Raw genomic sequence first — 22,191 nt, 5'->3', positions numbered from 1 at the left:
GCAAAACCGAGCAAAACTGCACCGACATCAACCGCCGGTTTTGATAAAAGCCTGTGGCATTAAGTTGTTACTGTTAAGGAGAAGCTGGGTGAGGCGTCTGGAGCTCTCTGTACTATTCTGGAACTTTTCTTTCAAAATAAAAAGTAAAAAAAAAAAAAAAGAGGAGAGACATTAAAGAGGACAGCTCTCATTGCCCCTCCTAAAGCCCCGTCAGCGTTCTCAGAGTCTCCGCCCAGGTCTACTCCTGTGGCCAGACCGCCTTCCCACCTCATCCCCACCACCCGCCACCCGCACGCCCTGCCCCCAGCGCCCCTGCTATTCCTCACGGGTGCCAAGCACATCCCCACCACGGGGTCTTGGCACATGGCGTCTGCTCCAGCCAGATGCTCCCCCCTCGCAAGCGGGCACAGCTCACGCCCTTCACGTTTCCGCTCAAACCCCGTCCAGCCCAAGAGGCTGACCCACCCCCCCACGGGGGACGGGCACCCCAGTCGTCTCTGCCCCTTGCCTGCTGTACCCTTTCCAGGCTCTAATGCTCTGCCCGCTGGTCCACTCTCCCAAGTGTAACCGCCCGGAGGACAGACCTCCCACCCTTTAATCCACCGATTCCCAGGAGCCCAGAAGACCCCGGGCGCGCAGCCGAGCAACCACACGGCCGCGGTACAAAGAGGCCGACACACGCGGAAGCGTTCCCCTCACTACGAACAACGAGATGCTATTTTTGCCTCGTCCAAATGGCAAAGTGTTTTTGTGATTCGACCCCGCTTTGGAGAGGGTGTAACATAACGAGTCATGTCCAGCACAGCGGCGGAAGGTTAAGTGAGGAGAGGCCTCCCGGAAGGCCGTCGGCTGGAGGTGTCAGAGCCCTAAAAGCAGAGGAATCCTTTGATCCTGTCCATCTTCTCCTGTCACCCAAGGAAACAAGCTGGGTTCCGGGGGGGGAAATGCACGTATGAGGATCTGCATCAGTACGTTATTTATAAGCATAAAATAGGAAATGAGCCAGATGTGTGGGCGAAGGCGGACAATGGGAGGGACGTTGACACGTCAAATGAGAAGAAAGGTACAGATGACTGGTTTAGCATCATCTCAGTGTTGCCAGGTATTTACATCAATATACACATTCAGATACACAGGGAGTAACAGGTGCTGAGGCCTCTCTTCAAGCTACACTCACTTAGGTTGTTCCACTGAGCTCAGTCAACCCTTCAAAACCATCCAAGGCAGGAACTCTGATCACCCCACTTCTCAGGTGAAGAAACCGAGGTAGCAATAGTGTAAGCCAACGGCCACAGTGCCTGCAGGCTTCAGCCTAGCCTCGGACCCAGTGCTCATCACTGAGTGTGCTCACATGCGCACACACACACACACACACACACACACACACACACACACACGGCAAAAGGCTAGAAGGGAATCAGCAGTGACACGTCTAGTTCATGGTGTAATGGGTAATTTCAATTTTCTTTAAAAATTTCCAAATGCAGAAATCAACACAATATTGTAAAGCAATTATCTTCCAATTAAAAACAAATAAATTTTTTAAAAAAGAAAAACACCAAAACTTTCAAATGGTCTATGTCCCACATTTCAGAGTTTTATAATCAGAAAAGCTAATCTTCTAAAAACATGCTCTGATGTCTGGCGATTTCCAGTTGCTGGTGAAATAATCACATGCTTTTGATTAGAATTTGTGATGCCATACAGCCTGTCTGGCGTTTCAGAAGGGCTGGCCGCCTACTCGCAAGGCCAGGAGAGAAACCCAAAGTGGTTGTGGTCATTTTGGGGTACATTTCCCTTTATCTTGTTTCATTGCACACTCACTAACACTCGCAAGACTAGCATGAGGCCCCCTGAGCACCCCTGGCCCTGAGTCCCCAGCGTCCGGTTGGCCACTTTCTGCTTTGTGTCCTGGCCCCGCAGCCCCTCCCCAGCCCCAAGGGTGTCCTGACCATCTGAGAGGAGGCTGCAGACATCGTGCCTGTTTTCTGCTGAATACTTCCGTGTGTATTCCCGGGAACAAGGACTCGCTCTCTGGTAAGCAGAGGGTGGTTGTCAGGACTGGAGAACGTTGACGCTGACACCACACGGCAACCGTACCAGTGCTGTCCCTACTCCACCCCCACTCCGGACTCCCAGGATTCCCGCCCGAGCCACACGTGCTCCCAAGGGGCCACGTCTCTTTGTTCCCCTTTAGTTGGGACAGTTCTTTAGTCTCTGCATTTTTTAACCTTGACATTTTTGGAGAGTTTGGGCCAACTGCGTTGGAGTGTGCCCTTCAACTTGTGTTCATCTGGGATTTCTTCATGATTAGATTCAGGTTGTGTCTTTGGCGAGGATACGGCTAACTAAGGCCATCCATTCCAGGCTTCTCGTGTGGGTTTGTCCCTTCTTGGGGTATCACCTTTGCTCACCGGGGGAGGTGGGGACCACAGGCTTTGAGCCTGGAAAGTTCCATCTTCCATAGCAACGGATCAGCACCACGGGGGGGATGGGACTGGAAGACCCCGTAACTCCCCTGCATCAGCCACTCCTTCCCGCCACTTCCCCCACCTCCCTGGTCAGCGTCCACACTGGGGACACAGTGCCATCACCCCCTTACTTGCTCACGACCACACACAGGTGGGTCAGTGTGGATGCTCTCATTTTGTAAACTACATCCATTTTCCCCATTATGCGTCACTGTTGTTCAGTTGCTAAGTCGTGTCTGACTCTGCGACCCCACGGACTGCAGCACGCCAGGCTTCCCTGTCCTTCACCATCTCCCAGAGCTTGCTCAAACTCATGTCCATCAACTTTGCTCAAACTCATGTCCATCACGTCGGTGACGCCATCCAGCCATCTCATCCTCTGTTGTCCCCTCTCCTCCTGCCTTCAATCTTTCTCATTATCAGGGTCTTTTCCAATGAGTCATTTCTTCACATCAGGTGGCCAAAGTATTGCAGTTTCACCTTCAGCATCAGTCCTCCCAGTGAATATTCAGGACAGATTTCCTTTAGGATGGACAAGTTAGACCTCCTTGCAGTCCAAGGAACTCTCAAGAGTCTTCTCCAACACCATATTTCAAAATCTGGAAGAACTGCACAAGTCACTGTCAAATTTAAAACCTTATCTAAATATATTACACAAGAGCCTTCTCATGCCTCATTTAAAATTATATACTCGCTATTCTTCCTTGACTGGAGTTATGAAAGTTGTGGCATTTTTTTATTCCTCAAAGAACCAAGAATCAGATCCTGAATAGGACTGTCAATCCAATTTTTTTGCTTAATATATTATTTTCTTTTAATTTTAATTTAAAATTAAATTAAAAAAATTAAAAGATGCTTGCTCCTTGGAAGAAAAGCTATGACCAACCTAGAGAGCATATTAAAAAGCAGAGACATTACTTTGCCAACAAAGGCCCATCTAGTCAAAGCTATGGTTTTTCCAGTAGTCATGTATGGATGTGAGAGTTGAACTATAAAGAAAGCTGGGCATCAAAGAATTAATGCTTCTGAACTGTGGTGTTGGAGAAGACTCTTAAGAGTCCCTTGAATTGCAAGGAGAACCAATCAGTCACTCCTAAAGGAAATCAGTCCTGAATGTTCACTGAAAGGACTGATGCTGAAGCTGAAACTCCAATACTTTGGCCACCTGATGCGAAGAATGGACTCATTGGAAAAGACACTGATGCTGGGAAAGATTGAAGGCGGGAGGAGAAGGAGACGACAGAGGATGAGATGGTTGGATGGGATCCCCGACACGATGGACATGAATTTGAGTAGCAAGCTCCGGGAGTTGGTGAGGGACAGGGAGGCCTGGCGTGCTGCAGTCCGTGGGGTCGCAAAGAGTCGGACATGAGTGAGCAACTGAACTGAACCGATATTATTTTCTATTCTTATCTCTTTAAACAATGTACTGATTGATTTATTTTTGGCTGCAGTCGGTCTCCGTTGCCGCGCAGGCTTTCTCTAGTTGTGGGGAGCAGGGGCTACTGTCCACCTGCTGTGTGCGGGCTTCTCACTGCAGTGGCTTCTCTCGCTGCGGGGCGCGGGCCCTAAAGTGCAGGCACAGTTGCAGCTCACGGCCTCAGGCGATCCGCGGCACATGGACTCTTCCCAGACCAGGGATCAAACTCATGTCTCCTGCCTTGGCAGGTGGATTCCTAACCACCCCCAGAGAAGTCCTATTCTTATCACTTATTACTTCATTTCTGCTTTTCTTATACAGAAGTTTTAAACTAACCTGCTTAGTTCATGTATTCATTCTCTTTTTAAGAATGATAGTACCCGTAGCTATGACTTTACCTCAGAGTACAGATATGCACACATCCCTTTAACTTTATTATCATATGTAGTAATAGTGCTGCTGCTGTTTTCATTTCTAAGTAGATTTTCTAAAAACTTGTTATTAATTAAACTTGTAGTTGGCATTAAATTTATATTGCAATCAAGGAACTCCAGTATAGCTTGCTGATTTTAGATTGTACTGAGACTTTTTCAGTCTAGCATAAAATCAACTCTTGTGACTACGCCAGGAATATTGTAAAAGACATATCTTTTGCTTATAGGGTGCAGAGTTCGGCATATCTATCAATTTAGCTATATTAACAACTCAAATGATTTTTCACTTTCTTGATCAAAGAGTGAATGAGGTTATTTCTCTTTGGATTTTAAACAACTCTTGTCTTAATACCCTTTATGAACAGCTTCAGCACTGACACTATCTTAAGTAATTTAAAATTACTCTCTTTGCCCTGATTCTTTTTACTGTTATTATTTTTTATTTGTTTGGCTGCATTGGGTCTTAGTTGCAGCGCATGGACCCTCCAGGTGTGGCGCGTGGGCTCGGGAGCACGTGGACACTGTTGCTCCACAGCATGTGGGATCTCACTTCCCCGACCAGGGACAGAACCCAGGCCCCCGGCATTGCAGGCTGGATTCTTAACCACTGGGCCTAACTCTTTACCCAAGATCAAGGCTGCAACCTCTGTTCTCTCCTGGTACATCTGCTCAAAAATCTTCAGCCATTCTTTGATTTTGAAGGTGGTTCTGTACCTGACTTTGTGATTTTTCTAGACAACATATGTGTTTTTTCAGTCAGTTCTAAGACAGAGGCTCCTAGTAAGGGGGCTCTTGCCACTGTCCACATGCATGGGAAAGTCTGGCCTTCCAGGGTGGAGACAGAAGGCAGCCTAAGGTGCAGAGTGCGGAGTTGAGAGGAGGACTGATTGCCATCTTGTTGACTGCAGGGCAGAGGTAAGTGTGTGCAGTGATGCTGAGACGGAGCCCCCAGGAGCACCGGCCCAGCTGGGAGGAGAGGGGAGGAAGGATGTGGCACTGCTGGTGAGGGGTCTGAAGTCTGGTGGCAAAAAAGGGAGGAGGGACAGACGCGGAAGGCAAGGCTGGGGGCGGGGCTCAGCAGTGGCGGCTGCTGCCCCATCTCAGCGTGGGGGGGTGGGGAGGAGAGGGAAGGGGAGGAGAGGGGAGACCGACGCGGCCCTCCCACCCTCCTTCAGGAGAACCGCTCCTCCCCAAGGCCCCGCCCAGGGGCACACCCCGTCCCTGTTACGCCCGGGGCCTGCCATCGCTGTGGCACTTTTTCATGACAGGCAGAAACCGAGGGGCTGAGACGCCACTGCCACTGCAAACAGGGGCACAAGGGCAGGGTTTCATCCAACAGAAGCGGGGGCACTCCTGGGGAGGGAGGGACTTGGTCCCAGGAGGGCCTGGGCGCCCTGTGTCATGGGGTGAGGTGGGAGAGGGAGCAGCAGCAAGGACTTTATCCAGGGCCAGAGCGTGAGGGGTGTGGGGCGGGCAGGACAGGAGCCGACGTGGGCGGGCACCGCGATCCGCCGTGGACGGCCCCCGGAGAACGTGCTGCTGCAGGCGAGGGCCCTTCACACACACTGGGCAGTGCCAAGCAGTGGTCACATGACCTGGTCATCCCACTCCTGGGTGCAGATGACAAAGAATCAGAAACAGGTGTTCAAACAAACATTGTACACACACATTCATAGCAGCACTGCCCACAATAGCCTGAAGGTGGAAACAACCCAAGTATCCATCAAAGGGTGAATGAGTCAACAAAACGTGGTCTGTCCACACAGTGAAATATTTTCCAGCGTATAAAGCGACGACATTCGAACCCAGCCTACGACATGAGCAAAGCCTGAAAGACTACAGCAAGTGAAGTCGGCCGTAAAGGACCACACACGTATGACTCCATTTATATCAAACACCCACAACAGGCAAAGCCACGCAGACCGAAAGCAGAGCCTGGCTGCCCGGGGCTGGAGGAGGGGTGGGAGTCAGTGGTAAGGGGTTTCCTGTCTGGTGATGGCAAGTTCAGGAATCGGACAGAGGTGACGGTCGTACAGCATGTGAATGTACACTCTCAGTTGGTTAAAATGGGAGACTTTAGTTATGTGATTTTCATCTCATATTAAGTTCATGCACACACACACACTCACACACACACACACTCACTGATACACACCCAGAGGCCTCTCTGAAGTCAGGCATCTGGATTCCCATGTGGCTTGCTTCTCACCTGCTGGGCATCTTATGCCTCAGTTTCCCAGTCCATAAATGAGGCTGATTCAGGTCAAGTGCCTGACGGGCAGCTAGCACATGTCCAGGACCCACCCCTGTAAGGCTGACCACCACCGTCATGACCTAGAACAATCCATCCTGACTTCAAACGCCCCCATGTCAGTGCCCATTTCCTGACACTTAACCTGAACCCCATCCATGGCATGGGGCGCCCACAAAGGCCCAAAAAGCAGGAGGCATGGCCTCACTAAGAGGAGCTCCTGCTCACGTGGAACACCCTGACGCCGGGCCTCTGTCAGGGCAGCCACAGGGCCACGGTGAATGGGCAGCATCATGAACGTTTCCGAGACCTCAGCCCAGCTGGGGCACCACAGACAGGACTGCTGGGCGCACAGGGAGCCTCAGGCAGCCCCGACCACCCGCCAGCCACTTTGGACCCTGTCCACCAGCTGCTGCAGCCCCGCTTACTCAGCTGCAGACTGGTGGGCTGCCCGTGGCCCTCCCGCCCCAGCTCGGGGAGGCGCCGGCAGGCTCTGGGTCATGGCAGAGAAAAGCAACGCCGGGTCACTGACGCCTGCTTATCCTGTCCACACGTTGTGACCGTAGGTCCCGCCCAGGCACTGTCTCTGTTGGGGACACAATGACAGACCCGGAGAGACCCTGCCCCCCGCCAGCACAACCCCCTCTCCAACGCCAGTCCCCCGCCAATGGCCTGCAAGCCCCCCCGCACCCTGCATCTCCAAGACCAGCTTTCCTGGCGGGACCCACAGCCCCCCTCACAGCCCCCAGAGCAGAGTCCCCACTGAGTCCCCAATGCCCGCCCCCAACCCTCAAGCTAACAACGCCCCGGCCACTTTCCCTCGTCTGCGGGTTTATCGTTGGACAGAAGCAGAGCCGCAGGTAGAGGACAGACAACGCCGAGCTCCCGCTCTGCTGTCCGGGGCCAGCACTCCCCGGCGCGCGGCAGAGCCTTCCGGGGGTCTGATCTCACCCGGAGTCCAGGCTGGGGTGGGGGTCTCTGGGGCCTAAGGTGGGTGGGACCCTGGGCCCTGCTTGCCTGGAAGGTGCCGCCCCCCTGGGGACCAAGACTAGGGGGTGGGGGCGGGCTCCTTCCCCGAGTGACGTTTACCCCCACCCCCTACCGAGAGCCCCCTCTCCCTGCCCATCTGGGACCTGGGAGTCAGGGGGCCCTGAGGTCCCGAGCTGTGAGCCCCCCACAGAGGCCCCGGGAAGGTCGAGGTGTTCTCCCGAGGCCCCTGCAGACAGCACGGAGCCTGGCCACGCTCACAGGGCCATCGCATCCACTCCTCAATCAAGGGGGCAGGGATGGCCCCCTGCATCCCAGACAGGAGAGGGGCAAGTTCGTGTGGCAGGCAGGAACCTGTGTCAGCAAGCATTGCCCCGCCCGCTGACCGCCCACCCACACGCTCAGATCAGTGGGGACTCAGAACTCTCAGCACGAGTCCCCCTCCGCTGCTCTGCCGGACCCCAGGCCCTGGCTCTCACCACCCGCTGTGGGCAGGGCCCCACCCTGAGATGCACAGGCAGGCCTCGGGGAGACTGCGGGCTTCCTGCATCACCCCGGCACAGGCTCCCATATGTGTCCACACACATCACATGCGCCCACATACCCACACGCGTGTAAACACAGAAGTACACGTGCACCTGCATGCACACACACACAAGGCTGAGATGCTGCCACACTCAGAACCGTATCTGGGAATGGGGGCCGCTGGGCCTCCATGTCCAGCACTCATGTGGAGTGAGATGCGGGCTGTGGTACCTGCCTTTGGGCTCCGGCGGTGGACAGGCGTGAGCCAAGCTTCCTTACCATCAGAGGCTCCAGAATCAGGGACCAGGACTGAGGACACTTGGGCGGGGGAGACACGGTGGGGAGCAGAGGGGGGCCCTCCACACAGAGCTCAGAGGGCAGTGAGCCCGCATGCAGGAGGGAGCCTCCATCACAGCTCCGATCTGATGCAGAAACGGACTCAGACAGACCCAACCGAAACCCAACACCAACAACTACACGACTTCTTGAGAGTCCCTGGGCTGCAAGGAGATCCAACCAGTCCATCCTAAAGGAAATCAACCCTGAACATTCATTGGAAGGACTGATGCTGAAGCTGAAGCTCCAATACTTTGGCCACGTGATGCGAAGAGCTGACTCATTAGAAAAGACCCTGATGCTGGGAAAGATTGAAGGCAGGAGGAGAAGGGGGCGACAGAGGATGAGATGGCTGGATGGCATCACTGACTCGATGGACATAAATCTGAGCAAGCTCCAGGAGACGGTGAGGGACAGTGGAGCCTGACGTGCTGCAGTCCTTGGGGTGGCAAAGAGTCAGACACAACTTAGCAACTCAACAACAACACAACGTCTAGAAGAAAACACAGAAGACCTCTGGGCCTCAGGTCAGGCAGAGGTTTCTCAGACGAAGCACTGGAACCACAGCCCACAGAGGAACAAACAGGGGCGTCCTTCTCCACCAGCATCAAAGGCTTTCCTCTTTGGATGACACCACACACCGGGGACAACCCTTACAGAGCACGTGGGTGAAAAAGGACTTGCGTCTGGAATATCACAAAGAGCCCTGAAGTCACCAGGAAGAAAGCAAACAACACACCCTTCCCAACCTTTCAAACACCAGCTGCACCTGTACCTGCCCAAATCTGGAAACAACCCAGATGCCCGTCGCCAGGCAAGTGGGAGCCCAAGCGGCACCACTGCGGCTGGCTGCTCGCCCGCGGCAAGGGGTGGGCCGCGACCGGGATGAAGCTCTGTGGGTGCTGAGCAAGGCAGCAGGCAGAGGGCTCAGTGCAGGACCCCCGACTCGGAAAGCCCCAGCAAGCACAGACCGACCTGTGGGGCCCGGAAGCAGACGGCTGGTGGCCGGGTGGCAGGGGGCAGGGCGAGAAGGAGGGCTCCCAAAGGACACGACGACACTTTGGGGGTTGACGGATGTGCCCGCCAAGCTGACGGTGGTTTCATGAGATCTGCATATGTTAAGACTGGTCAGGCTGCATACTGGGTTGGCCGAAGAGTTCAAGAGTAAGAGAAAAACCTGACCTTTTGGGCCAACCTAGTACCCGAAAGCAGCTGATTGGATGTTAGTTGTATCTCACTAAGCTGTTCCAAGGGCTTCCCAGGTGGTGCCAGTAGTAAAGAACCCACCTGCCAATCCAGGAGACATAAGAGACCGGGGCTGGATCCCTGGGTCGGGAAGACCCCCTGGAGGAGGGCATGGCAACCCACTCCAGTAGTCTTGCCTAGAGAATCCCATGGACCAAGGAGCCTGGCGGGCTACAGTCCATGGGGTCGCAGAGTCAGACACGACTGAAGAGACTTCACACACATGCAAAGGTGTTCTGGAAAACGTGTTCTGAGAAGGGGCCCACGGCAGGCACACTGGTAATAGGCCTGGCAGAAGCAGGCCTGCCCTGGGCCCCAAAACCACCCCCCGGGCCCCTGCACCCCGATGTCATCTCAACGGCCTCTGCAAGGCCGCTTCCTGACACGGTGTCCGCCCTCCCCCAGGGCTCCTCAGCTGACCCTCCGGCCGTACCACGTGCCCTGTAGGAGCCTGGCCAGGCCAGGGGACGGTGCCCCATCCTCCCCACCCCACCCCTCCAGGAATGAGGGGACGGGACACAGTCAGCACCCACCTCCCACCGGACCCGAGGGCATCCACAGCTCAGCCTCAGCCCAGGAGCCGCTCGGGGGGCGGGGCGTAAGCTCAACGGTCGCAGCCCTGCCAGGCTGCCCAGCCACAGCTTGGCCCCTCTCGCCTCCTGCCCTCTCCGGGAGCTCCTCCCTCTGGCCCCCACCCTGGGGCCCCCTGCAGCACACATGGGCCCCCACGGCCTGGGAAGACCCCCTGGCCACACCAGCTGGCTGTGCCCAGGACTGCCAGCCAGGCGGCCCTGGGAAGGTGTGAGGCAGGCCTGCGAGGTGCTCCCCGAGCAGTGGACGGACAGGACGGGGCAAGCAGAGGCCTGGGGCCACCACCCCCGACCTGCTGCAACCTGGAGTCCCACTGGGGCCCTGGGAAGTGTCTGCAGAAGGCACAGGTGGGCCATGGCATCCAGGCTGGTCAGGAGCAAAGGGCACGGTGGAGCAGAAGGGACAGGGCAGCGGGCCGGGTCCTTGGGGCCTCACTTGGCCGCTGGACACTGCCGAGGCACAGGCCAGCCCCCCCGGGGGAGTGGCTGGTGGGGGCGAGGGGCACGGCCTCAGCTGAGCTGGACCCCAGGCCACACAGAACTGCAGGCCTAGGGCACCGACAGGGAGGGCGCTGCCGGGGGCCCAGGCTCAGGGCTCACATGGGGCACCCAGCGGGCAGCGGGTGCCTGAAGCCTGAGTCCTACCCAGGGCTGGGCTCACTCGTGGGCCTCAGCCTGGGTGCACAGACCCCACCCCAACGGGCCCATGACCATGGCGTCATTGCAGGATGTCCCTGGGCCTGGCTTGGAGGTATGTCCTGGGCTGAACACCATGCTGAGACCACACCTCTGTGGCTGGCTGTCCCCACAGGGCGATGACCCCCCGGGCGGCCCCACCTCTTCCCAGTTCTGCTCTCATCAGCATGGAAGTCCTCTCTGGGGTCTGCCCCCACGAGAAGGCACGGACCCCTGGGGCCATGGGGAGCTGGGGGACACACCCACTGGCTCAGCAGACTGTGAGTGGGGCCCACCCTTCAAGGAGACCATCGCCCTCTCCCCACGATGGCACCCCTGCACCTGGCAGGCTGCCCACAGCGTCCACCCGCCCAGTGCTCTCCAGGCCCGCCAGGTGCTGACCTTCTCAACCCTTCGCAAGCAGGGGCTCTAACCCGCAGCCCGCCCTCCGCGGCACCGGGCGATACCTTCACCGGCACAGCTTGGGGGCAGACGCTGCCGGTGTCTGGTGGGTGCCGAGGCCAGGGGTGCCACTGCCCCTACAGAGCACAGGACGCCCCCCACCCACACCGCCTCAGGAATGATCCAGATTAAAACGCCAGGAGCGCTGGGGCAGGCGGGGGAGCCTGCGCTATAAACCAAAAGCTCTCACGATCCCCAGTGCAGATAAGCCAGCTGAGGCCTTGCAAGATGAAACCACCATCACGCCAGACACGTCCAGGGCCAGGGCAGAGAGCCTGCCCACCCCACACCACCCTGGAGACGGAAGCGCTCTCTCTCCATGCCTGCCTGGCAGTGCCCGCCCTCACGACACTGGCCAGCATTCCTGCAGCCTGGCTACCACAGGCAGGGCTGGCCAGCAGCGAGCTCCGCACAGGGCCTTCTGGCCTCCAGGATCATGTTCCCAGGGGCAAGGCTGGCACCAGAGGCCAAGCCCCGAGGCGGGGAAGACGTCTGTGATGCCACCCCGACTCCCACTCTGGGACACGCCCAGGGGACAGGAACACTGCCAGCCCCTCACCCCTCTGATGACAGCACCTCCCGGACCCTTACTCTGCAAGGCCCTACCCTGCTCCTGCAAAGTGGGAGACGCATCGGGGATGGTGCAGACACAGAGGGGCCAGGCCTGAGGAGGGGCCTGCCGGGCCCACCCCCTGGAGAGGAAGCACAGGGTCTGCTCCACTGACACCCACCTGTCCAGGCTGGAGCTCAGCCAAGGCGGCCCCTTCTCCCACCCGATCCCCCAACTACAGGGCGGTCACTGTCCAGCCTCATCAGCAACACGTCCTGAGCAGAGGCTTCACCTGAGTCCCCTGGTCGAGGCGTCAACCCAGGATCAGGGGGCGCAGTGCCCTTGCGCCCAGCCCCCACCCTAGGAGGCCACGCCGAGGCAGTCACCCAGCTCCCCGAGGAAGGGCAGGTTGTGTTACCAGCTGGGCAGGTGCCACCAGGAACCACCCAGATCCAGAACCACCAGGGAGGCTCAGCTCCCACCAGGCCTGCCAAGCCGAGGACGACCTTCCCGCTCCCGGGGGCACTGCGGGCAGGCGAGCAGACGGGCCAGGCCGTCCTTGGGAGCTGCCCAGGCTCGGGGCTGACCACACACGCCCATCTGCGGAAGCAAGCGTCAGGCTACAGGACCGCCTGGGGCCCCCCCTTCAAAGCCCTGCACCAGATGCTCCTGGCCGAGATCCCCCAGTGTGGCGTGATGGTGGGGGGCCAGAGCACCAAGCCCACCCACCCCTGGCGGGCCGGGCCCGGGACCTGCATCCTCGACTCAGACCCGGACACCCCGGGAACAGCCAGGAGGGAGGGCACCTGCTCCGGCCGCCAGCAGGAAAGCAGCCCCGCGTGGCTCCTGCGACACCCAGCAGGCCCCCAGGCCACTGTGCCCCACCACCAGGGCACAGGCCCCGGGCTGAGCCGGCCCAGAGCAAGAGGCCAGCAGCAACTAAGGGACCAAGGGGCCGTCCCGGGAGGGGGTCAGCCGCAGCCCTGCCACCCACCCTGATATGACCTGGGCACCTGTCTGTCCCCTCGGGGCCTCCACCCACTTGACAGGCTGCAGGGCTATCAGCTGCCCCCACCCTGGTGGGCGTGAGCCCCTCCAGCTCGGACCCCAAGACAAGCCTGGCTGTGGAGGAGTCAGAGGTCTCTGGCCACCTGGCCGGGCAGAGAGCAGTCGGCCGCCGGCCCAGGGAGCCGCCCCAAGGGCCGCGGCTGCAGGGAGGGCCCCGGCCTCCCTCCTGGACGGGCAGCCCGGCTCCCAGGCTGGGCACAGGGGTCAGTGTTGTTGTAGCTAAAAGAGAAATCAGACTTCTCTGATGAATAAGAAAAATGAGGAAGCAACGAATGGCCTACAGATAGACCATACACAGGCCTGAAGGAACGAAGCCATTGGTGTAGCTTTAGCTGTTACTACTAACAAACATTTGTAGCCAGACTTGTCCTGCACAGAGCTAATTGCTCTCAGACCCCACAGACCCTGGGAGCCTGCTGTCTGGGTCCTGGGGTGCCCTTCCTGCACCAGGGCTGAGGCCTCTGGGGGGCTCGCCTCCTCCATCAGCCGGCTCCTTTTGTCTCTGGGCAGGATCGCCCCAGACCTGGGCTAAGAGGGACCCAACGGGGCAGTGCAGTCATGACCCTGAGAGAGGCTGGGGTCCCCTACACGGCAGCCCTGCCCACTCCCTGCAGTCTCTGTCCCCAAGTCTCCCCAAGAGCAGGACCGGGGGCCCAGACCCATCCCAGCCCAACCCAGAGGCAGCGTCCGGACGCCGGCAGGCACGGACCCCCTGCTACCCTCCCGACCCCACACCATGCTCAACCCCTTCGGGATTCCCGGCCACTGGCAGGGCGAGGGACCCCAGGACCCTCCGAGGGCCTGCAGGCTGCTGATTTTCATAAAGACGACCCTTTATGATTATTTTTGAAACAACCAGTATTTTCAAAGTGGAAAATTCAGAGCAGCAAAAGTTTAAAAATTGCAACCCAGAACTCACACCCAGGGGAGACCACCAGGAACCCTTCAGCGTCCATTTCTGGACCATCCTTATCCACTCAACCATGCATTTTGGTCCCTGTGACCCCGGGCCCCGCTATCTGCTGCTAGTGGGCGCTTGTCGCCTTCCGTGGTCACAGCTGGTCCAGGCCGCACGCGCCCCCCGGCGCCCCCGCTGACCGCGCTCTGCCTCACTGCAGACATAGCCCTTCGTCCCGGTCCCCTGGCAGCAAACCAAGCCCCACGCCCAACAAGGAGCCCCCGGGTGCTGGTTCCACCTTCCCTGTGATGGGTTTGCTGAGCACTTTCTGGGGAGCTGGCCCCGGGGGCATGGACCCTGGAGTGTCCGGTGCAGCCAGGGGCCTGGCCAGCCGCCTCAGGGCTGACCCCCTCCTAAGAAGCATCCTGGGGTCTCAGGAAGCGGGGAGGCCACTGCTTAGAGCCTCGAGTCCTCCAAACCCGGGTCAGACCTCGGCCCCATGATCTCTGATCTCCTTGAGCGAGAGCCGAGTCACCCCAGGGGGACAGGGGGAGCCCTCCCCAGGTGACCGACTGCCACCCCACCCCCACTGGAGGAGGCCTGCGGACCCCTGGGGCGGCGTGACTTGGCGGTGGCGGGCGGCCCGCCAGAGACCTTGATAAGAGCGCGGGGCGGGGGGGGGCCTGCCTGGGGATGAGGCCAGCGAGGCCCGCAGAGCCCCCAGCCCCGCCCGTCCCCCTCATGGCAAGGGCAGCCAGAACATTCCAGCGCTGCCTGGGAAGTGCCCGGGAGGAAAGTGCCCGCACCCCCGCCGAGCTGCCCGTGGGACCTTGGGCCTCGATCCAGGGGGCCAGACGGGGGAGGGCAGAGAGCAGCCTCCACCCCCGGGGCTTTCTCACCCACCTCCTGTTCCATCCTCAGCCTGGGGACCAGGGGGTGGAGGGCAGGCCTCTCCAGGGACACAGGGGGTCCCCTGGTGGCCCCCAGGCACACACAGGTCAGGGACAGGCCAGGAGCAGAGCCGTGGGGTGGGGCTCCCCACCATGATCAGGCAGACTGGGGCCTCCTGGGATCCACCCCACTCAGCAACTCGAGGGCCTCAAACACGGCAGGACCCTCACCCAGGCCCCCACACAGCTGCTGGACTCACTCAACTGAAGTTGGAACTCCTGCCCTCCCATCCCCCCAGGCCCCTCGCCCCTGCCAGGCCTCCCCGGGCTGTCTGATTCTTTGTGGGGTCACCCTTCCCTTCTGCACCCCAGGGCACACGAGAGGTGAGCGGGAGGCACCCACAGGACTGCCGTGCATAGTGACGGTGGCGCGCAGTGACGGTGGCGTCTCCAGGGGCCCGGGGGGCACTGCGAGGGCTGCCACCCCAACCGGGGCCGACACTGCGCAAGCCTCTGTGGCACCTGTGGCAGCACGTTCCAGAAATGCAGCCCCTCACTGGAGCCCGCGGGGCAGCTGGACGAGACAGAGGGAGGGGGTGAGTCCAGACTCAATGCCACAGACTGCAGCGCGGGCACCAGCCCCGCCGGCCAGCAGGCTCACGTCCACATCACCCACCGCAGCAGCAGCCCTGGGGACAGCGTGCAGATCCACCCACACATCCACGGGTCCAGAATCTAGGCCACGGAGGGCTCCCATGGCTTCCCAAAGTGACACCCACAAGGATAGCCCTCCCAAAGACAGGCCTGGGGATCCCGGCAGGACGGCGGGACTGGTCTCCCCCCACCAAGGACTTTCTGCAACTTTTCTAGGTCATGGGCTTCAGCTAGGTTGTCCCAGGACAGCCAATCCACCCCAGCCACCCTGGGGATGAGTCTGGCCAAAGTCTCACTGCCTGTAGATCCTCTCAGGACAGCGGTGACCAGTGCATCCGGTGGGTGCTGGGAACTTGTGGAGTCATCCAGCCACCTGTCCACCCCCACGTCCATCCATCATTTCACCTGTCTGTCCACCATCCACTCTACATCTCTCTGTCCCCCCATCCACACACTTCCATCTGTCTGTCCATCCAACATCCATCTCTACATTTGTCTGTCCACCCATCCACCCCCACATTCATCCATCCATCTGTCCATCCATCATTCCACCTGTCCATTACCGTCCATCTCTATATCTGTCTGTCCACACATCCACACACTTCCATCCATCTGTCCATCCAACATCCATCCTTACATCTGTCTGTCCACTCATCCACATCAGTCCATCCATCTGTCCATCCATCCACCTGTCCATCCAGCATCCATCTCTACATCTGCCTGCCCACCCATCTACCCTCATAACCATCCATCTGTCCATCCATCATTCCACCTGTCCGTCCAGCATCCATCTCTGCATCCGTCTGTCCATCCGTTCACTCACCCATCCCTCAGGGGCACTTACTCCACGCTGTGCCCTATGCTGGCCCAGGAGTCCCAGACCCTCTCCTTATTCCACAGCAACTCCAGGCCTCAAACTCCTGAGACTCAGGAAGCACCACGGGGGCGCGGGGCTCCCTCCCACAGCAGGGCCCCGTCCCCAGGAAGGAGGGCAGGGCCTCAGCCCAGCCAGTGGATAAGACTGATGTGAAGGTTCCCTGTGTGCGGGTGACAAGGACCCCAAACAAGAAACCAGGAGCCCCGTGCCTGGGAGCAAGGGCGCCTCCGAGAGACGGACGGACCCCAGCCACAGAGGCAGGGCCTCCTGTCTCCTCTGGCCCCCGTCTTATGGCCGAGGGGCCTCGATGAGTCAGGGCACTGGGTCTGACCAGGCCCGCCGCTCCACACCCGCTGTGCCCCCTGAGTGCCTGACCCCACCTGGGAAGCGAAGGAACCACTCGGACTGTGTGGGTGAGACAACAGGACAGCCGGGCTGTGGGCCAGTGACACTGTGGCACAAAGGCGCGCATCGCGAAGGCCGCTGCTGGTTTTTCCCACGACACTGGGCTGCAGCCTGGGCCTGAAGCTCCTCACAAGGCCCAATCCATTGGTGTGGGGGTGTTACTCTGGACTTGTTGTGACGTAGCCAACAGGCACGTCCTCGAGTTGACTCCAAATCCCGAGACGGGGCCCCTGATTTCCCTCGTGGGGCGATGTTCCGGGCTCACCTCATGTGTCCCCTGCCCCAACCCTGCACGTGGACGTTTCCCCGGGACCCCTGGTGTCCCTCCAGGGAAAGGGAACCTGGCACCACAAGCCGGGGGCCAGGGATGCTCACAGCTACGGGTCGGTCTTTCTGTTTAGGCCTTTCATGTGAACGAAGAAGCATTTTGTTGTCGTTGTTATTTTTAATTGAAGGATAATTGCCTTACAATGTTGCATTGGTTTCTGCCATATAACAGCATCAATCAGCCATAAAGATACACATATCCCCTCTGGAAGTCCTCATTTCACGCACTGTTGCAGCCTGGCTGGAAGCATTCTGAGCATTACCTTGCTAGCGTGTGAAATGAGCGCAACAGTACAGTAGTGTGAACATCCTTTGGCGTTGCCCTTCTTTGGGACTGGAATGAAAACTGACCTTTTCCAGTCCTGTGACCATTGCTGAGTTTTCCAAGTTTGTGGGCATATTGAGTGCAACACTTTAACAGCATGATCATTTAGGATTTGGCCACCTGATGAAAAGAGCCGACTCATTGGCAAAGACCCTGATGCCGGGACAGATTGAAGGCAGGAGGAGAAAGGGGGCAACAGAGGATAAGATGGTCGGATGGCATCATTGATTCAGTGAGTTTGAGCAGACTCCAGGAGTTAGTGGGGGATAGGGAAGCCTGGCGTGCTGCGGGCCATGGGGTTGCAAAGAGTCAGACACGACTGAGCAACTGAGAAACAGCACCTGTCAGCTCTTTTCTGTTCTCAGTGTCCCAGCTCTCAGGGACACCAGCGGAATCCTCAGCAGCCTCACACCACGATTTCCACGCAAGGCACTTAGAATAACAAAACAAATACCATCACAACCGTGACACCATTACAACAGCCCATGTGCACACACTCAGCAGACAATCCACTGGCAGCAGGTCATCTGAAATAAGACCCTTTCTGGGAATCATTCCACCCCCTCAGTGAAGCTGAGGGTCATTTAGGTTTTGAGGGACTTCTTTTTCTAGTTAAGATTTATTTAGGGACTTGGGAGATTAGGGGTTGCTTTTATATTTAAAATTATGGGAACTATTTACAAGGTTCCAAAGTCAAGCCTATAAAACCATCAAATTATCCTTAGAAACATTTAGGTTCTGTTATGTCCCCCCTACCCAGAGGGTTTAATCCTTCCGCTACTTTTGCTTCTTAATATAAAGTTGCAGGCAGATTCTTTATCAGCTGAGCCACAAGAGAAGCTCAATATAAAGTATATATTAGTGCCCCCTTTTATTAGTGGAGCAGCAGCTTGTCATATTTTTATCCACTGTCTGTGTGGGTATTTTTCACGTAAAAATATTTCCTGACCGGACTACCTTCGTAGTCCAGAGGTTGAGAATCCACCTGCCAATGCTGGGGAGATGGGTTCAATCCCTGATCAGGGAACTAAGATCTTGCATGGCGCACAGCATGGCCAAAAAAATAAAAATTTCCATGAAAAAAAAAATCAAAATTAAAAAACCATTTCCTGGTAGCCACTCCGTTAAAGCAGGTGGAGACTGCACTGTCCCTCCGTCACGCTGGCACAATACTCTGCAGGCCGTGAATCCAAGCTGCCGCCTACGGTCGGGCGTTCGAGCTCCCCATCTTCTGCTATTAGAAAGAATGCTTTAGCAATCAGCAGTTAACAATCAACAATCACCAGCTTCTCTGGTGGCTCAGCGGTAAAGAATCCACCTGCCAATGCGGGAGACGTGAGTTCGATTCCTAGGCCGCAAAGATTTCATAGGCCGCAGAGCAACTAAGCCCATGCACCACAACTACTGAGTCTGTGCCCTAGAGCCCCAGGGGCCGCAACTGCTGAAGCCCGGGCCCCCTAGTGTCCACGCTCCCCAGCAAGAGATGCCCGCCGACCACAGTGACAGCGTAGCCCCTACTCGCCCCAACTAGAGAAAAGCCTGTGCAACGGCAATGAAGACCCAGCACAGCCAAAAATCCAGTTTCCAAAAAATTTTAAAAATCCAATCAGCCCTGTGCACGTGTACTTTGGTTTTGGGGTTGGGGATGGGTAGGGAGAAGGGGGCAGTATCTTCAAGATAGGTCCCTGGAAGCGGGACTTCTGGGCCCAGGGGTACAGGCATGCATGCTCGTGCCAGATGCTGCCAAATGCCAAAGCCTGCTCCTCACCGAGTCTACTGTCTTGCAGGCCCTCCAGCGGCAGGGGTGCCTCTTCCCCACAGCCTCGGCTGCCACCAGCTGCGGGCGTCATCCAGACTTCCGCCAGCCCAGGGGGACCCCACGAAGCCCCATCTGTGCGTCTCTGACCTTCTCGCACCTCTAAGGAACTACCCTGGCGATTGCTTTGCCCATGAACTCTCTCCACCCACATCTCTTGCTCATCTTCCTTGGGGCCACTGGGCTTTTCCTTCTCTATTTTAGAAAGGCTCTCTATCTTGGAGACATTAACCCTGTGGATGGATCGCAGTCCTTGGCCTCCCACCAGCCTCTTTACGTCTCACGAGCTAGTGGCACACGCTAACGCCGTTTCCCTCCCACACAAACGTTTCCTTAATGCACTGGCTTTGAGCGACAAAGAAGCCTCCCCACCCTCACCCTTGGGCTGCGGAGGATCCCCCAAGTCTCCTCCTGGTTCTCAAGTGGTCCTCCGACCACTTGGGAGCCATCCCAGGGTGCACCGAGAGAAGCTAGTCACCCTCACCTGCTCCTCCTGCTGTGTCCCCTACCAAAAACCCCATTGCCTGGAGGTGCTGCCTACAGCTTTGGCTAAATTTTCATACACAGTTGGGTCCACACGTGGATTTTTTTTACTCTGTTTTATTGCTTGTCTGCATGCCAGTACCACACTGTTTTTACTACCCGAGCTTTGTTTTATAACATTGTGAGCCTCCCAGCCAAGAACGTGGATGTGACTTCTGAGAGAGACCAGCTGGGGATGTCTTGGAGCAGAAATTCAGACCACGTGGCCCATTGAGATGACACATCCCAAGCACGTGGTCCTAGGGCTGCTCACACCACGTGGAGCTCCCCTGGGTGCCCTGGGAACCCTCAACTTCTCCCCGTGAGGGGTAGAGCACCTCCGGGTCAGGGGCCTGTCCCTCCAGGTCAGGGCTCCTCCTGCGGGCCCCTCCCAGCAGGGTCGGCCTGGCGGTTAAGGAGGAGCCCCTGGTCCAGACCAGGGGGCGGCATGTGGTGAAGTGGGGGTCCTGGCATGGCTGGCCATCTCCATACGGAGAAGTGTTTCAAGGCTGGAGGGACTCAGGGGCAGGGTGGGGACTCTGGTTCCTTTTTCTGACTTCCTCTAGAGCTTTGCACGGTGCTCAGCAGCAAATTTGGCAGGAGGATATGGAGGGACCATCCCAGGGCATGCTTTTCAGAAGAAGAGAAGGGAGCCCACCCCTGAGAGACACAGACGGGAAGCCCACAGCCCCTGGTCCCTGGCGAACTCCCGATGGGCAGGGGTGCGGGCGTGTGACAAGAAGCAGGGGTGAGGCCAGTGCTGTGGGAGGTCAGAAGCGGGTGGCCATCAGGCACTTCCTCGACACGGCCGGGGGAGCCTCTGCAGAGTGGGGGGAAGGGCTAGCAGGGGTGTGTGTCGCATGCTCACAGCAGGCGTGACATGGGGAACCTCAGTGTCAGAAGAGATCCAGGCAGAAGCGGAGCAGCTTTCTGGGGCGGCTGAGCCAAGCAGCCTGGCCTCAGTTTCCCCATCACGAGTCACTGAGCAGAGAAGGTGCGCAGAGACCAGGCCCGAGGCCCAGAGGCCAAGAGTGGGCGGGGCGGGCCCGGGGTCGGCCGCCGCAGCCCCTGCGAGGTGGGCACCGCGTGTGCAGGTCAGGGGGCTGCTGGGAAAGTCCCCCTCTGACGGGCGGAGCCACCATCCCCACGGAGCGCCTGGGACCACAGCTGGGTCTCCCTGTGCCCGGAGCCCACCACAGACACTGACCACGCTGCCTCCCTGGGCCAGCGTCCCTCCTCGAGTGGGGACCACGCTCCCACGAGGACTCCAGGACCTCCTCGGGACACGTTCCCTTTGCAGGCTTTTCACCTGGGCAGCGAAGATCCGCTCCCACCCAGCAAAGGCTGCTGTGAGGATGGAGGAGTTCCAGGAGAAGGGACTCCAGAAAGACCCCTCCACGGACATACAGGGGTCTGCAGGACTCTCCCGCAGCCCCGGGAGGGTCCCGGAGCGCCTGCTCGTCACTTTCTGAGCTCACCCGCCTGCCCAGCTCAGGAATGTCGCTGGATAAAAATACCCACAGACAGTGTCATCAGGCCCGCCCGCCTGTGGGGCTCAGGGCTGCCCGGCAGCGGGGCCCGGCAGCGGGCTGACCGCCACGGCCGGGCCGCAGGGCTCCTGGGCTTCCTGGGCCGGACACCGCGTGACCCTGCTCCCAGCACCTACCCTTGCTGGGTGCCAGCTGTGGATCGAGACGGCTTCCAGCGGCCCTGCCCACCCACTCGGGCCCTTCAACGCCCAGGGGCACCGAGAAGAGCACACACTGACACCCCACCAGCACCAGAGCGGCTGACCCACTGGGGGCTCTGAGCACCACGGAACAGGGTGGCCATGAGAGGCGGCATGGCTCTGCCTGGGGCAACGTGGGAAGGCTTCCTGGAGGGGGAGGTCTCCGAGCTGAGCCTCAGCCTGTGGTTCTGGGCAGCAGGGCTTTAGGGCAGAGACCTAAAACAGCCAATCAAAGGCCTCCGAAGGCCAGGCCCCCACCCACAGGGTGGCAGCCCCGGAGTGGACAGCCAGGGCCCAGTCACGCTGGCACATCTGGGGAGGCCCTGCCTGTGCTCCAGATGCAGCTTCCCTTTCTCCTCTCTTCCCCCAACAAACGGTGGCACCCTCCCTTCACGGGCCTACACCACCCCAGGGTCAGCATTATGACCCCGCCCAGGGCCTCACCAGGCCTGCCCAGATCCTGGGTAGGACAAGCTGTGGTCTTCGGAGTCGGGCAGCCTTCAGCACACCAGCTGTGTGGCCACGGGCCCATCTCCTCCCCTCTGTGAGCCTAGGATTTGCATAGGGCACAGCAGGCCCATCCCTCTCCACCTTCCTCCAGGGCCCGAGGGAGAGCCAGGCTGCCCCTCTGCCCCAGCATCCTCACCCAAGCCAGTGCCCACGGGGCTCAGAGAAGGGGCCCAGGGCCACCTGGACCAGGCAGCAGAAGGCAAACCATCACAGGGCCAAGTGTC

At 58.5% G+C, this 22,191-nt stretch overlaps 1 protein-coding gene across 7 annotated transcripts in view; it reads right to left on the bottom strand.

Moving 5' to 3' along the window:
* KCNQ1 (potassium voltage-gated channel subfamily Q member 1) overlaps nucleotides 1–22,191 on the bottom strand; it is a 364,825-nt gene that overhangs the window by 336,915 nt on the left and 5,719 nt on the right. The window contains exon 1 of one of the 7 annotated variants that reach the window (XM_081533331.1): nucleotides 21,902–21,975. The exons of the other annotated variants lie outside the window; for them this stretch is intronic. The gene's annotated coding sequence lies outside the window, so the exon portion shown is untranslated. Of the gene's footprint in view, nucleotides 1–21,901; nucleotides 21,976–22,191 lie in introns of those variants that run through there. 7 annotated transcript variants of the gene reach the window in all.

Source organism: Giraffa tippelskirchi, chromosome 10 (genome assembly GCF_054371585.1).
Source record: "Giraffa tippelskirchi isolate mGirTip1 chromosome 10, T2T-mGirTip1v1.2.pri, whole genome shotgun sequence".
Taxonomy (NCBI): domain Eukaryota; kingdom Metazoa; phylum Chordata; class Mammalia; order Artiodactyla; family Giraffidae; genus Giraffa; species Giraffa tippelskirchi.
This window is presented reverse-complemented; position numbering and strand designations above follow the sequence as displayed.